The 16,048-nt window shown below is 52.9% G+C and overlaps 1 long non-coding RNA gene across 1 annotated transcript; it reads right to left on the reverse strand.

Annotated features, from left to right (window-relative positions):
* Positions 1–13,731: 13,731 nt before the first annotated feature.
* LOC118524990 (uncharacterized) lies at positions 13,732–15,662 on the reverse strand. The gene is made up of 3 exons (XR_004911920.2): positions 15,581–15,662; positions 14,563–14,792; positions 13,732–13,992 (listed from the first exon to the last, which is right to left on the reverse strand). It is a non-coding gene; the product is annotated as an uncharacterized LOC118524990 (long non-coding RNA).
* Positions 15,663–16,048: the final 386 nt, after the last annotated feature.

The raw sequence follows: 16,048 nt of genomic DNA on the forward strand, positions 1-16,048 counted from the left end.
CATGTGCCCCCCTTCATTCTGCTTGGGATCCTCCAGCCCTACTCTTAACTGAGTTAAAATGAGGCGGGGGCTCCTGGCTGGCTCAGTCGGTAGAGCAGGCAACTCTTGATCTCGGGGTTGTGAGTTCGAGCCCCACGTGGGGTGTAGAGATGACTTAAATAAATAAATCTTTAAAGAATATACCATCGGATGAGGTGTTCACCCACGAGAATGAGGATGTGGTGAAGTTGCCCGTACCGTGAGCTGACAAGTCCGTGGAGAAAGTAGAATTTTTACGCCTTGGTTATGGGAGCCCACGTGGGGGTTTTATCTGGAATGATCTCTGCAGTCTCTTATACATTAAGCTTCTACTGACCATCTGACTCAGGATTTCCACCCCTAGGGGTTCACTCTAACTATATAAAGATGTGTGTCCACAGACATCTTGTAGAAGAATTATCTCGGCAGCTTTCTGCAAAACAGCCCCCAACTGGAGACCACCCATCCACCTGTGAGCAGCTAGACAAATCCGGTTCTATTCATACAAGGGGTTGCTACTCGTAATAAAACAGAACAATATTGATAAATCTCCAAACATTATGCCAAGTTGAAAGAGGTCAGACACACGGGTGCATTCCCATCGACGTGAGGTTCTAAACTGGAAAAAATACCCAACGGCGTGTCCTGGGACAGCTGGTGAGTCGCCTGGGGAGATATAAGGAAATTGGGGTGAAGGGGGGTGCTGTCTGTCTTGGTTGGGGGCCACATACACGGTGTATGCATTTTTCTAAATTCATCTAGCTATACATTAAAAATGGGTACACTAATTTTCTAGCATGTAAATCGTACCTCCAGACAGTTAATTTTTAAGTTGAGTGGATACCTCGGTAAAGAGGTACAATTGGAAGAGAGTTTTACATAATAAAGAAATGCCCTGAGTTTTAAAATGCCTTTATTTTCCCAGCTTGCAGATTCTCAAGGCTTGGTCCTTGGCTCCTCTCTAGTTGAGCCTACATCTTTTGGGGCGTCCATATTTAACGTAAATTCTAAATAATTTCACATTCAGGTCCATTATTTTGTGTATCATTTTTGTCTTTGGTTTACTTGCATGCACAAACACGTTATTGTGTTGTGTTACTCCCGATTCCAAATGCATGGTAGCTTAGCATTAGCGGGTTTTGCGTGCTTGGCTGCGCATACAGCAACGCTGGGAGCAACACTGTCGTGGAAATCTAGCTTCCCACGAACAACCGGAAAGTGAAGTTATGTGTGACCGGCAACCTTCAGATTAGGGCGGTCGGAACATTCCCGAGAGCCCAGAAATGTGGCTGCTATTAGCACGCCCTTACTGTCCATACATTTTCCCCCTTACATCCCAAATCAAACCTTTCAGTGAACTTTTATCACTGTTGACATTTTTCGATTTTCACCTAATTGTCCCCCAAATTACTTCTTTTTTTTTTAAGATTTTATTGATTTATTTATTTTTATTTTATTTTATTTTATTTTTTTTAAAGATTTTATTTATTTATTTGACAGAGAGAGACACAGCGAGAGAGGGAACACAGCAGGGGGAGTGGGAGAGGGAGAAGCAGGCTCCCCGCAGAGCCGGGAGCCCGATGTGGGACTCGATCCCAGGACCCTGGGATCATGACCTGAGCCGAAGGCAGTCGCTTAACCGACTGAGCCACCCAGGCTCCCGATTTATTGATTTATTTGAAAGAGAGCACAAGCAGGGGGAACAGCAGAGGGAGAGGGAGAAGCAGGCTCCCCGCAGAGCAGGGAGCCCGATGCGGGGCTCGATCCCAGGACCCTGGGATCATGACCTGAGCCGAAGGCAGACGCTTCACCCACTGAGCCACCCAGGCGCACTGCCCCCAAATTATTTCTGGCTGTGTTGTTTAACAAGCAGACTACCAGGAAAACAAACAGCCCCACCCTTTCTAGCTCTAAGAAGTTGGCCCTTGCTGGGTTAGATCCAGCCAAGATTTGAAGCTTCTGTAGAAAGGCTATGACTCAGTGAATGTTTACAATATTGTTTTAATCCCTTTCTTTACTTCCTTCCCAAATAAGACGTAGACAAGATGGCTCTGTTGTGGAAGATCAGTAATGTTAACAAAGTGATCCGAGGGGTAAACTGCCACCATTTTCTAAAATCCCCTGAACATTCCCTCTTCTGAAAACAGACATTATTAATTGAAATAATAGGCCAATTAAATAGTATTCATAAGAAGCAACATCCTGTGGTAATAAAATGTGCACTGGGCTGAAAGTAAAGGGATGGCTGTGTTCATCTTAGTCATGCTTCAACTAGTCGGATGACTGCAGAAAGTATTTAGCTTCTCAGGTCTGTGAGTTGGCTTAGCTACCTCAAAGTTCCCACCCAGTCCACGGTTAGCGACCAATCTAAGAATTTATTACAGAGAATTCTTGCTATTTGGGTTGTCATTCATTCCACATGAGGCACCCCATAGATGACTCAGCCTAACCCACAACCCAGTGTCCTGACCCATCTTGTGGCAGCATATCATGAGAATTACGATATATTCCACACACCCAGAACAATACACATAACACACATATGGATAGGGAGAACAGTATAACCAATACCCGTTTACCTACCACCCGGTTTAAGAAACAGGATGTAATTAGAATATATCAGTGTCCCCATTTGCGTCCCCTTCTTCCATCCCCGGGGGTGACTGGAATATCCTAAATGTTGTGTTTGTCATGCCTTTGCTTTAGTTTATTGCTTTAATCACCAACACTTCCTGCCCTCTCTCAGTCTCTCTCTCATATGCTTTTTTCCATTTCCACATTCTTGGCCCTGGATATAAATAGTGTCATACTGTGTATATTTTTCTGAGACTTTTTACGTTCAACATGATGTTCACTCATTTTCAGTGCTCTGAAAGAATGAATTTGTGAAGACTCCAGAGATGAGACTTGTAATTCTCCAGCTGCCGGGCATTCTGGCCTCTCGCGTTGGTGCTGTTATGAGCCACACTTCCATGAACCTTCACAAACATGTCTCCCTGGGCACCCCTTTCTTGCCTCCTAGGACGGACATCCAGGACTGGAGATGATAGGTCAAAGGGTGCACACATCATCCATGTCACTAGTTGACACCAATTCTTTGCAAATAGTTGGACCAACTTAAACTTCTACCAGCTATGCTTAATGGCCCATAGACCGCCCAATATACATGGAAATGCCCTTTATCAGATTAAGGAAGCTCACCTTCATTCCCACGTGCTGGGAAGTTTTATTATTAATGGGGTTTGAATTTTATGAAACATCTTTCCTCTACTCCCTGGCAGAGTTTGTTTAAAATTCGAGGGATGCCTGAGTGGCTCAGTTGATTAACCAACCATCAGACTCTTGATTTTGGCTCAGGTCATGATGTCAGGGTCTGTGCTCAGCAGGGAGTCTGCTTCTCTTCTTCTCCCTCTCCCCCCACCCCTCTGTGCACGCACTCTCTCTCTAAAATAAATACATAGATATTTAAAATAAAATAAAATTCAAATTCTCTCTTCCTTGAATATTTGGTAGAACGAGTCCACAAAACCAACTGGAGCTTCTATTTTCTTGCTGGGAAATTTTTAATTTTTATGATGGTTTTTGAACTTTCAGGTCTTGTAAGCTTTCTCCAGTCAGTATTGGTAAGTTAGATTTTTCCAGGAAAAATTTATCCAGGGATTCTAAGATTTCAAATTTATTACCGTTGAGCTACTTATGATATGATGCGACTATTGTTTGAATCTCTGCGGCATGTATGCGTACGGTCCCCCTTCTCATGCCTGGATTGCTCTTCTATTGCTCCTGTATCAGAGGACTACAGACTTAGTCTGGAAACAACAGAGATTTATTATCTTACACTTCTGTAGGTCAGAGTATGACACAGCTCTCACGAAGACAAAATCAAGAGGTGGGCAGGGCTGTGTTCCTTTCCAAAGGCTTCGAGGGGAAATCTGCTCCGTGCATTGTGCATCTTCAGAGGTCATCCCCATCCCTTGACTTGATGCCCGTCTTCCATCTTTAAAGCCAACAACAGTGAGCAGGATCCTCCTCATACCACCTAACTCTGAACACTTCTCCCTCAGCCCATATTAAGGACACTTGGGAATATATTGGGCCATTTGAATAATCAAGGATGTCTCCATCTTAAGGTCCTTGCCTTAATCATATCTGCAAAGTCCTTTTTGCTATGTGAGGTCACAGTCACTGGTTCTGGGGACTAGGACGTGGACACTTTGGGAGACCATTATTCTGCTACCACAATGGCTAAGATTACTTATATATTATGCCTTCTCTCTCCCTCCCTCCCTTGCTCCCTCTCCCACCTCCCACTCCTCTCTATTTTCCTTCGATCGATTTTGCCAGGGATTTTCATATTTGTGTGTGTGTGTGTGAGACTGATTTTCATACTTTTAATCTTTGCCAAAATCCCTTTTGTGTTCTGTCTCTATGGTATTATTATTTTTCACTTTGTTAATTTTCATCCTATCATTTTTATTTTCTCCCCTCTATTTACTTTTGGGTTGTTCTGTTATTCTATTTCTAATTTGCTAATGTTATAGAGCCAATAATCTTGACCCCCCTTTTTTTCTAATTATAGCATAGAAAGCTATAAACATTCCTGGAATTACTGCTTTAGCTGCATTTCACACTTTTTATAAAAAAAAAATTAGCCTTCACTTGTAAGTATAATCCAATTTCAAAGAATGATTTATTCTTGAGTGTGAGTTTTAATAAATATATTTTTTAAAACTAATGATGTAATGTATGGGGATTAACATAACAATAAAAAAATTTTTAAAAAAAATATATATTTTTTTAGATTTCTATAAATTTTTTTTAATTACCTTCGTTGATTTCTGAGTTAATGGATCCACACTCAGAGAATATATTGATACAAAACATTTTCTTTGATATTTGCTTTATGGTACATTATATCAATAGTTGTTTAAAATGCTTTTAAAGCATTGCATTCTCAAAAAAAAAAAAAGAAATAAAACAACCCCATTTACAATTGCATCAAAAAGAATGAAATAACTAGGAATAGATTTAATCAAGAGGAAAGATCTGTACATTGAAAATTATGACGTTTTTGAAGAAACTGAAGAAGAAACACATAAGTGGAAAGATGCTCTGTGCTTAAGGTTGTAAGAATTAATATTGTTAACACGCCCATACTACCTACAGATACTAGGCAATCCCTGTCCAAAGTCTAATGGCATTCTCTACAGAAGTAGAACAATAATAAAATTTGTTTGGAACCACAAAAGACCCCAAATAGCCAAAGCTAAATTGAGAAAGAAGAACAAAGCTGGAAGCATGCGTGCATCCTGATTTGAACCTATATGACAAAGCTACAATAATCAAAACAGAATAGCATTGGCATAAAAATGGACACACTGACCAATGGAACAGAATAGGGAGCCTAGAAATAAACCCATATGTATATGGTCAATTAACTGGAGGCGAAGAAGGCCAGAATATGTAATGGGGACAGTTAGTGTCTTCGTCAATGGTGCTGGGAAAACAGGACAGCCACGTGCGGAAGAATGAAACCAGGCCCCTCTCTTACACCACACATGGAATCAACTCAACATGGATCAATGACTTGAAAACAAAAAACTCTTAGAAGAAAAATTTGGGGAAAGCTCCTGGACATTGTCCTGTCAATGATTTTTTTGGATTAGACACCAAGAGAAAAGCAAAAAGAAACAAGTGAAACTATATCCAATGAACAAAGTGAAGGAAACAGTGAACAAGATGAAAAAGCAGCTTTTCAAAGCAAGCAAACATTTCCAAAGCATAGATCTGAGAGTGGGTTAATCTGCAAAATATATAAGGAGTCATACAACTCAATAGCAAAAACCACAAGAACAACAAAAGCCCAATCTGATTGAAAAATGGGCACAGGATCTAAATAGACATTTTCCCACAGAAACATACATGTGGCCAACAGGTGCATGGAAAAGTGCTCAGCATCCCTTTTCATCGGGGAAATGCAAACACCAACCACAAGGAGATTTCACCTCAATCTCTTAGCATGTGTGGCTATTACCAAGAAGACAAGAGATAACAAGTGTTGGTGAGGCTGTGGAGAAGAGAGGACCCGCGTGCACTGCTGGTGACAATGTAAATCGCTGCAGCCACTGTGGAAAAATTAAAAATGGAACTATCATGTGATGCAGCAATCCCGCTTCTAGGAATATATCTGAATGAAACGAGAACACTAACTTGTAAAGTTATCTGCCTCCCCATGTTCACTGCAGCATTATTTACGGTAGTTAAGATACAGAAACAACCTAAATGACCATTGATGGACTGATGGAGAAAGAAAAGAAAGAAAAGAAAATTCTGCCATTTGCAATCACATAGTGGACCTTGAGGGCCTATGCTAAATGAAATAAGTCAAAGACAAATACCATATGGTCTTACTTATGTGTGGCTTCTAAAAACCCCTGAATGCGTAGATACAGAGAACGGATTAGTGGTTAACAGAAGGGGTGAGGGGTGGAGGGAAGGAACTGGAGGAAAGTGGCCAAAGGTACAAACTTCCAGCTGTAGAGTTAATACCTCCTGGGACGTGATGTGCAGCATGGTGACCCTAGTCTACGATGCTGTGTGCTATATTTGAAAGTTGCTAAGAGAGAAATTCCTAAAAGTTCTCACCACAAGGAAAAACACGGATGTTAACTTACTGTGATGAATTTGCAGTGTGCATGCATGTCAAGTCTCTATGCCACACACGTTAAACTTATACAGGGTTGAACGTCAATCATATCTCAGTAAAACTGGGAAAACATAAAACCTTCCCCTTCTTCACCTGAATGCTGATGACTGAGTGGGATGAGATTTAGTTGCACCTTGATGAGATGGGAGTTCCCTGCATCTTCCCACATTCAATTCTAAGGTACCGAAATGTTAGCCAATTAAATGTATTCCACCCCTTGGGTGCTGGTTGAAAATATCAGTTAATGAACGCTGTTACAAGGTAGAGTATTACGTCCATTTTACAGATGAAGCAAATGAGGCTCAGAGAGCTTCGGACCTGTTCCAAGGGAGGAAAACAGTCCCACAGTGTATGCTCCACTACAAGCTGCAGGTCTCTGCAAAGTCTTTGGGGACCGACCCCCGGCCCCTGCAAATCCCGTATTCCTTCACAGAAAGGTGTTCCCCGCTCCTTCGGGGTCCCACGGGCCTTGTCGCCTCCGCCCAGGGCCTTTGGACACCCAGGGCTGGGGTACGGATCCCAGAGATACCTGGGGTCCTGGGGTCCTCCCGGCCGCCCCGGTGGTCCTCTCGGGCCCCCAGCGCCAACATCCGCCTGGGTCTGGGTCTGGGGTCTGGACGGGAGGTGGGCCAGGGTCCAGAGTCCGGCAAAAGGTGGGCGGGGCTCTGGGATCCAAGAGGGAGGCGGACTAGGGTCTGGGTCCGGGTGGGAGGTGGACAGGGCTCTGGGGTCTGGGGTCTGGGCAGGAGGTGGGCCGGGGTCCCGGTACAGGACGGACGTGGATAGGGCTCTGGGGTCCGGGCGGGAGGTGGGCCGGGTCCCGGGCTCCGGGTGGGAGGTGGACAGGGCTGTGGGGTCTGGGGTCTGGGCAGGAGGTGGGCCGGGGTCCCGGTACAGGACGGACGTGGATAGGGCTCTGGGGTCCGGGCGGGAGGTGGGCAGGGCTCTGGGGTCTGGAGTCTGGGCAGGAGGTGGGCCGGGGTCCCGGTACAGGACGGACGTGGATAGGGCTCTGGGGTCCGGGCGGGAGGTGGGCCGGGTCCCGGGCTCCGGGTGGGAGGTGGACAGGGCTCTGGGATCCCAGCGGGAGGTGGGCAGCTGTCCCGGGCTCCGGGTGGGAGGTGGACAGGGCTGTGGGGTCTGGGGTCTGGGCAAGAGGTGGGCCGGGGTCCCGGTACAGGACGGACGTGGATAGGGCTCTGGGGTCCGGGCGGGAGGTGGGCAGGGCTCTGGGGTCCGGGCGGGAGGTGGGCAGGGCTCTGGGGTCTGGGGTCTGGGCAGGAGGTGGGCCGGGGTCCCGGTACAGGACGGACGTGGATAGGGCTCTGGGGTCCGGGCGGGAGGTGGGCCGGGTCCCGGGCTCCGGGTGGGAGGTGGACAGGGCTCTGGGATCCCAGCGGGAGGTGGGCAGCTGTCCCGGGCTCCGGGTGGGAGGTGGACAGGGCTGTGGGGTCTGGGGTCTGGGCAGGAGGTGGGCCGGGGTCCCGGTACAGGACGGACGTGGATAGGGCTCTGGGGTCCGGGCGGGAGGTGGGCAGGGCTCTGGGGTCCGGGCGGGAGGTGGGCAGGGCTCTGGGGTCTGGGGTCTGGGCAGGAGGTGGGCCGGGGTCCCGGTACAGGACGGACGTGGATAGGGCTCTGGGGTCCGGGCGGGAGGTGGGCCGGGGTCCCGGGCTCCGGATGGGAGGTGGACAGGGCTCTGGGGTCCGGGCGGGAGTTGGGCCGGGGTCCCGGGCTCCGGGTGGGAGGTGGACAGGGCTGTGGGGTCTGGGGTCTGGGCAGGAGGTGGGCCGGGGTCCCGGTACAGGACGGACGTGGATAGGGCTCTGGGGTCCGGGCGGGAGGTGGGCAGCTGTCCCGGGTCCGGATGGGAGGTGGACAGGGCTCTGGGGTCCGGGCGGGAGGTGGGCAGCTGTCCCGGGTCTGGGTGGGAGGTGGACAGGGCTGTGGGGTCTGGGGTCTGGGCAGGAGGTGGGCCGGGGTCCCGGTACAGGACGGACGTGGATAGGGCTCTGGGGTCCGGGCGGGAGGTGGGCAGCTGTCCCGGGTCCGGATGGGAGGTGGACAGGGCTCTGGGGTCCGGGCGGGAGGTGGGCAGCTGTCCCGGGTCCGGGTGGGAGGTGGACAGGGCTGTGGGGTCTGGGGTCTGGGCAGGAGGTGGGCCGGGGTCCCGGTACAGGACGGACGTGGATAGGGCTCTGGGGTCTGGGCGGGAGGTGGGCAGCTGTCCCGGTCCGGGTGGGAGGTGGACAGGGCTCTGGGGTCCGGGCGGGAGGTGGACAGGGCTCTGGGGTCCGGGTGGGAGGTGGACAGGGCTCTGGGGTCCGGATGGGAGGCGGACAGGGCTCTGGGGTCCGGGTGGGAGGTGGACAGGGCTCTGGGGTCCGGATGGGAGGCGGACAGGGCTCTGGGATCCCAGCGGGAGGTGGGCAGCTGTCCCGGGTCCGGATGGGAGGTGGGCAGGGCTCTGGGGTCTGGGGTCCGGGCGGGAGGTGGGCCGGGGTCCCGGTACAGGACGGACGTGGATAGGGCTCTGGGGTCCCGGCGGGAGGTGGGCCGGGGTCCCGGGTCCGGATGGGAGGTGGACAGGGCTCTGGGGTCCGGGCGGGAGGTGGGCGAGGTTCCAGGATCCCGGATTCCAGTCGGAGTGGGCGGGACGTTGGGGTCTAGGCTGGAGGAGGAGGGCCGGGGTCTGCGGTCTGGGCTGGAGTTGGCGGGCGTCTGAGGGCTGGCCGGTCCACGCCCCCTGCCCCGCCTTACGGTGCACCCCCCCCCCCCGCCCCCAGCCCCCTGAAGGGTCCCGAGACCCTAGCTCTACTTCGTGGGACCCGCTTCAGGGCCCGAGCTGGGCGGCGGCACTTCCGGGTTCAGCCTTGCTAGGTCCGCCCACAGCAGCAGGCGTGCCCAATCCGGATCCAAGGTCTCTCTGGCTGGCTGCCAATCAGCCGCGCACCGGCTGCGGATTGGTTGTTGCGGGAGCTGTGGGCGTGGTCTGTGGGCACTAGCGCTCCTCGCCGGCTCAGAGGGAACTGATTAAATCCCAGGTGACCCAGACCCTAGTCTGCGGAAGGGGTCAGGCGGAGAGAACCATACGGAGGGGGGTCAGCGGGAGGGGGTCAAGGGGAAAGGGGGGAGGGGCTTAGAAGAAGGGGGGTCAACGGGAGGGGTCAGGTGGAAGGGGGTCAGCGGGAGGGGGTCACAGGGAAGGAGGTCAGGGGGACGGGGTTAAAGGGAGCGGGTCAGTGGGAGGAGCCATATGGAGGGAGGTCAGCGGGAGGGGGTTAATGGGAGGGGGTCAAGGGGAAGAGGGTCACTGGGAGGGGGTCAAGGCGAGGGGGTCAAGGGGAAGGGGGTCAGCGGGAGGGGGTCAAGGGAAGGGGGCTAAAGGGAGGGGGTCAATGGGAGGAGTCATATGGAGGGGGGTCAGCGGGAGGGGTTCAAGGGGAAGGGGGTCATAGAGAGGGGGGTCAGCAGGAGGGGGTCAAGGGGAGGGGGCCAAGGGGAAGGGAGTCACTGGGAGGGGGTCAGCGGGAGGGGGTCATGGGGAGAAGAGGCACGGTGGGAGGGGAGGCTGGTAGTGTGGCTTGGTGACCACCCACGGTGTCACCCCGGGTTCCGAGGCCCCACATCAGGGGCGCTGGTGCTGCAGGGATGGGAGCAGTGCTGGGCCTGCTTAGCGCCCACCCTGCACCAGGTGTCCTAAGGTACCCCAGAACTAGGGGTGTGAAGGCCAAGGCGAAGAAGAGAGCCTGCTGACGGCCATGGGGAAGACCACTGCCCTCCCCGTCCCTCTTCCCCGCAGGTCCACGTTCCCCCGGTGGGTTTCTTCCCTGTGCGCCCCCATCCAACCCCACTGCACCTTCTCTAAGACCTTGACTTATTGTTTGCTCCCTTTCTCAAATTTACTTCTTGGAAAATAGATTTTCCCAGAGCCCAGAGTCTGTCCATGTCAGGCACTGTTCCAGATGCTGCGGACACGTCGTGAAAAGTCTGATGTTGGGAGACGGGAAGGGGATGAAGGGAGACACACGGCATGTCACGTGGACACGAGTGTGGCGGTCAGGAAGGCTCCACAGGAAGGTCAAGTGGGCCAGGCTAGCCGCAGAGGAGCAAGGCTTGGTGATAACCAGGCAGAGAGCACTCAGCAGAGGGGACGCACATGTGCCCCGAGGCTCCTGGGGGACGGTGTCTGCAGCGGAACCAGGGAGGGCAGAGGGGCGGATGCCATCAGGCAGGAAACAGGCCTCCGTGTTGGGGACACGGGCCCAAAGGGGATTATCACAACTCTACGTTTCCCAGCGAGCCATGGAAAATCATCAGCCTGCTGGAGCAGAGGAGTGAACTTCTCTGACCTACATCTTAAGTCCCTTGAGGAAGCAGGGAGACCAGGGTGAGTCCATCGCACCTAGAGAGACCTCGGTGGCCAGCATCAGGGTGCTGGTAGCTTCCGAGGTTGTAGGAAGCCGTCCTCGGATTTCGGACGTATTTGACGACAAAGCAAAAGAGGTTTTCATGTTGACCCGTGTGGGCTCTGAAGAAGAGCAGTGTGGCATGTGTCCACGGTGTTGTTCCGGAAACCGGAAGGATGGAGTCACACGGAGCAGATGGGAAGCCTCTGAGAGGATCATCCTTGGGGGCGGCCGGCAGCATCTGCCCCGTGAAGTTTGAGAGGCTCGCTAGACCCGTAAATGTAGGCATCCATTAAACAGTTGACTGGGACTTTAGAGTTCAGGGGACCAGTGAGTCCGGGTAACCATTCACTGGTCCAAACCCACAGAATGTCCAACACCGAGAGTGAGCCCCGACGGGATTCACGATGGACTCCGGATGATGATGGTCAATGTGGGCTCATTGTTGTAACAGAGGTACCATCTGGTGGGGATGTGGATGATGGGGGGCTGGGGTGGGGGGAGGCAGGTAGTACATGTGAAGTCTCTGCACCTTCCCCCCAATTCTGTGAACGTGAAACTGTTGTAAGAAATAAAGTTACGTAAAACATGTTGGTGCAGGAGGAGGGGTTACTCGCTGGACTAATGTCCTCGAGGAGGCTGCATCTTGAACTTGTCCTTCCCTTCTGCCACACCCCACCAGAGTTCAAGCCCACTCGGGACTTGGCAGCTTTACAAAAAATCTTCCCAGAAACCCGATTGTCCTCCCGCCCTAAGTCCTTAATCCCTTTCAGACACAAATTTGAAAGAATTGACGACAAAGTCAGCCTCCACTTTGTCATCTGCGGCGTGTCTCCCGCATCCACCCCCGTGTGCCTGCTCCTAGGTCACAGGACCTCATGTCCCCGGGTCCAGTGCAGGCTGACCAGTGTGCACCTGCCACCCGGTGTCCTCGCAGGAGTGCCACCTGCCCAGGTGCAGAGCCAGACGTGGGATCCCTGTGCTTCCTCTCCTCCCTCTCTCTCCCCTCATAACCTGCCCAGAAAAACCACGAGGGTGTTCTCCCTGCAGTGTTTCTGGCCCCCGCTGCCTTCATCATCTCTCACTAGAATTCCTCCAGGCTTTTTTAAAAGAAGATTTTATTTATTTATTTGACAGAGAGAGAAAGAGAGAGCACGAGCAATGGGGAGGGGCAGAGGGAGAGGGAGAAACAGGTTCTCTGCTGAGCAGGGAGCCCGATACAGGGCTCCATCCCAGGACCCCAGGATCATGACCTGAGCCAAAGGGAGACACTTAACAGACTGAGCCACCCATACGCCCCTCCTCCAGGCATTTTAAACTGAGCTCCCCAATTCCACTCTTGCTTCCTCACTCCCACCCCCTCCAGTCTTCTCATTGCAGCCAAAATGTCTTAAAAATCTCACTGCCATTCAGAATCAGTGAAGGTAATCCATCACTTTTAAGCTAAGTACAAAATTACACGAGCGTATCAATAGATGCAGAAAAGGCATTTGACAAAACCCAACACGTGTTCATGATAAAAACTCTTCAGACTAGGAACAGAGGGGGACTTCAGCTTGATAAAGAGCATCTACAAAAACCCTGTGGCTACATCATGTTAACCCTCTATTTCATGGTGTCCCTTCCCACCACACTTTCCCACATGGCCCCAGAAGTCCTGCTCAAGTAATAGGACAAGGAAATAAAATGTGTACAGATTGGGAAGGGAGAGCTGAAACTTTGTCCACGAATGCCATGATTGTCTCTGTAGAACAACATCCTCCTTCCCTGCTCAAAACCCCACATCAGGTCTTACTGAATACAAGATACTACTTGGCGTCCTTCCGATGTCATGTAAACCCCAGACTGTTCTGCAGATTCTTCCGTGCCGCTCTGTCCCTAGTCTACTTTGTTCCGCTTACTCCGATGTTCTGGGCACGCAGGGCGGGTCTTCCACCTGCCCCCTTCCTTCCACCTGCCCCCTTCCTTCCACCTGCCTGCATCCTCGTGCCGGCTCTTCCTTCTTCCCACATCCCCTTCCCCACCCCGCTCCTTTCTTGTCCAAATCCCAGTGCTTCCCCAGGACTCTGGCAGAAGCTGCCCTCAGGATTCACTGTGCTTCTCTGCACAATCCCCTTGCACTCACCTGCTGCCCCCAAACCCTGCTGGCAGCCTCTCTAGAAGGTACAGGACTTGCTCAGCCAGGGGCACCTGCCGTGAGCCGGTGGGGAAACACCTGTCAGTCTGGGGGATGGAAGTCCGATGAACAGACGTCCAGCCCTCCAGACCTCAGTCAAGCAATTCTGAGGGGCAGTCCACAGGGTTCCTTCAGGGACCCCAGCCAGACTGAGCGCCCGTTGTCTACAGGGGTGACCAGCTTGGTGACGCATCTGATAAACTTCCCCATCCTCCCTGTCATACTCTTCCAGCTTCCTGGACTGACCTCCAGATTAAACTACCTGCACCTAACTCCATGTGTCATGTGATATTTTTACAAGTGACTCCCTCTCTGGACTGAAAGCTCCCTGGTCCAGTGGCTGTTTCGGCTGTTTCTCTGTTTTGCTCAAATATTGAGAGACAAGACAGACACTCAGCACGTTTTTGTTATTTTTTTGTCGTTGCTGTAGTGTGAATGAATGAACAAATGAATCTCAAAAAGATGAACAGATGAGGATAAATATGGAGAGGAGTGAAGTAAGCTTTTAAATTAAAAAATGAATCTAGAATCTGGATTTCCGGTTGAGGTTTGGCACGCACGATTCATCAGTTTTTGACCACAGAGGCAAATGGGAAGATGCTAGAAACACTGCAGAGAATGCGATTGTGGACAGGATTCTTTGATTCACCTTGTATCCACTCCCCTCAGCATGTAGAACTTTGCTGTGAAATAAAATAAGATAAAATGCAACTGATGAACAAGAGTGGTCAGTTCTATGAAGAAGAACTCTTAGGGAGACAGTGCTTTTGTTTAAAGATCTTGGAATTACTGAGGACGCCTGGGTGGCTCAGTCGGTTAAGCGGCTGCCTTAGGCTGAGGTCATGATCCCAGGGTCCTGGGTTCGAGTCCGTAAATTGGGCTCCCTGCTCAGCGGGGACTCTGCTTCTCCCTCTCCCTCTGCCCCTCCCCGTTTGTGCTCTCTAAAATAAATAAAACCTTAAAAAAAAAATCTTGGGATTTCTGAAAAAGACTGGCTTGTCCACCAATTATTTTTGATCACCTGATTCCTATTCTAATCCCTCTCGTTTCACCAAAAACAAACCTTCATCCTGCCGACTCACTTTTGCTAGCAGCTTCCTCGGCTTTTATCCCCCTTAGACTTGCCAACAACCCAGGTGGAGACTTGGAGGAGTCTGTTATTGCAGCCGGGTTACCGTGGGGCTCCCTACCCTGCCCTGGGCCCGTGACCACAAGGGGACAGCCTGGAATAAGAGCACCCGGCCTCTGGTTACCCGAGCAGCAGCCCAACTTTCCTTCTCGGGCAATCCGGTCTTGGAAGGGTATTGCCACGGATCTAATGACGGTCTATCGGAGTGTGGCCAGTGGGGCTCAGTTGTCAGCACAACTTCTCAATTAATTCTCGCTCCTCCTCGGCCGGTGTCCTCTCTGTGCTGCTGAGAGCAAACGCACGGAGGCGGCCAGACCCCGCTGATGGTGCTCACGGCCTCTCCACGCAGGTTTCCTATTAAAAGGAAGGCTGTTCCGCGGCCGCCACAGTCCACCCCTTCTTCCCTGCGGACACCACGCAGGTGTTCTCTACGGGAGAGCGCGCTCATGGAGGGAGGAGGAGGCTCGGGTTTAGGGCAGCCCGAGCAGCGGGACGGACAGAAGCGGGGCGCCTTTGCGGTGACACCCCCTTGCCAGCTGGAGCACGCAGCTTCTCCCTGTTCTCCGCCTAGGGAGCATACGGGTACTGAGCCAGCTTTACCAGGGGCGCAGGTCCCTCACAGCAAAGCTCGGAGCCACTACTCTGGGTCCTGAGCGCGTGCGGCTGCTTCCCAGGCTCTGAGGCGCCTGTGGGATCCCTGTGCTCACTTCCAAGCACTCTAGCACCTGCTGCAGGGGGCGCGGGGCAGCGGTGGGTGGAAGGGCCCGCAGGGCGTGCTCCAAATGCCTCCTGTCCTTCCCGATCCCTGCGGGCACAGGTGCATCCGGCTTGCGCAGGCCGGCCCCTCCCCGGCGGCAGCCCCCTGTGCTCCAGGCCTCCCCCCACCCCCACCCCCGGCCCAGCACCCAGTGCGCAGGCCCCGGCGGAAATGTAACTGGGCACGGCCCCGCTGACCTGGTCAGCGCGGGGTCTCGCAGCATCTGCTAGACCCAGAGCGCCTGAGGATTTCTGCGCTGAGGTAGATGCCAACCGTTGGGGCGGCGGAGGCGTGGGGCGCGGGCGAGGACCCCAGGGCAGCCTGAGCAGGGGTCCCAGGCTCGCAAGTGGCCTAGCCCCTTGCTGTGGCTGCGCCTGGCGCTGACCTTGGCTGGGGGTCTCCGACCTAGGTCAGACCGGGTGCAGGCGCGCGCAGAGAGCTGGTGCCGCGGAGGCGGGACAGGCTGGTGCCAGGCCTGTGGGCTGGGGTGGCTGGAGACCAAGGAGGGGGCAGGGCGGTGGACGGGGCCACGCTCGGCTCCTCCGGGGCGGGCCCCTGCAAGGAGCCAGGGCTGGGGTGGGCCCAGGTGTGCGGTGGACGCGGACTGGAGTGGATCGCAGGGTCCTGGAGCCCGGGCTGCTTGCGCCACTGGCCCGGGAGGGCGGAGGGACCACTCAGCCGGGTTGGTGGCTGCAGAGCAAGGAGGGGGTGGCCGCCTCCCAGCTCTCCAAGTGGGAGCCCGATCACAAGGCTTTTCTGGGATGGTGGTTAAGCGCTGCGTTTCCGGAGCAGGGTTTTGTAACCAAGCCTCCCCTGGCAGGGGCTGTTGCTGTTCTCGGCTGGCCTGGCTCAC

The sequence above is a fragment of the Halichoerus grypus genome, chromosome 3, assembly GCF_964656455.1.
Source record: "Halichoerus grypus chromosome 3, mHalGry1.hap1.1, whole genome shotgun sequence".
Taxonomy (NCBI): Eukaryota; Metazoa; Chordata; class Mammalia; order Carnivora; family Phocidae; genus Halichoerus; species Halichoerus grypus.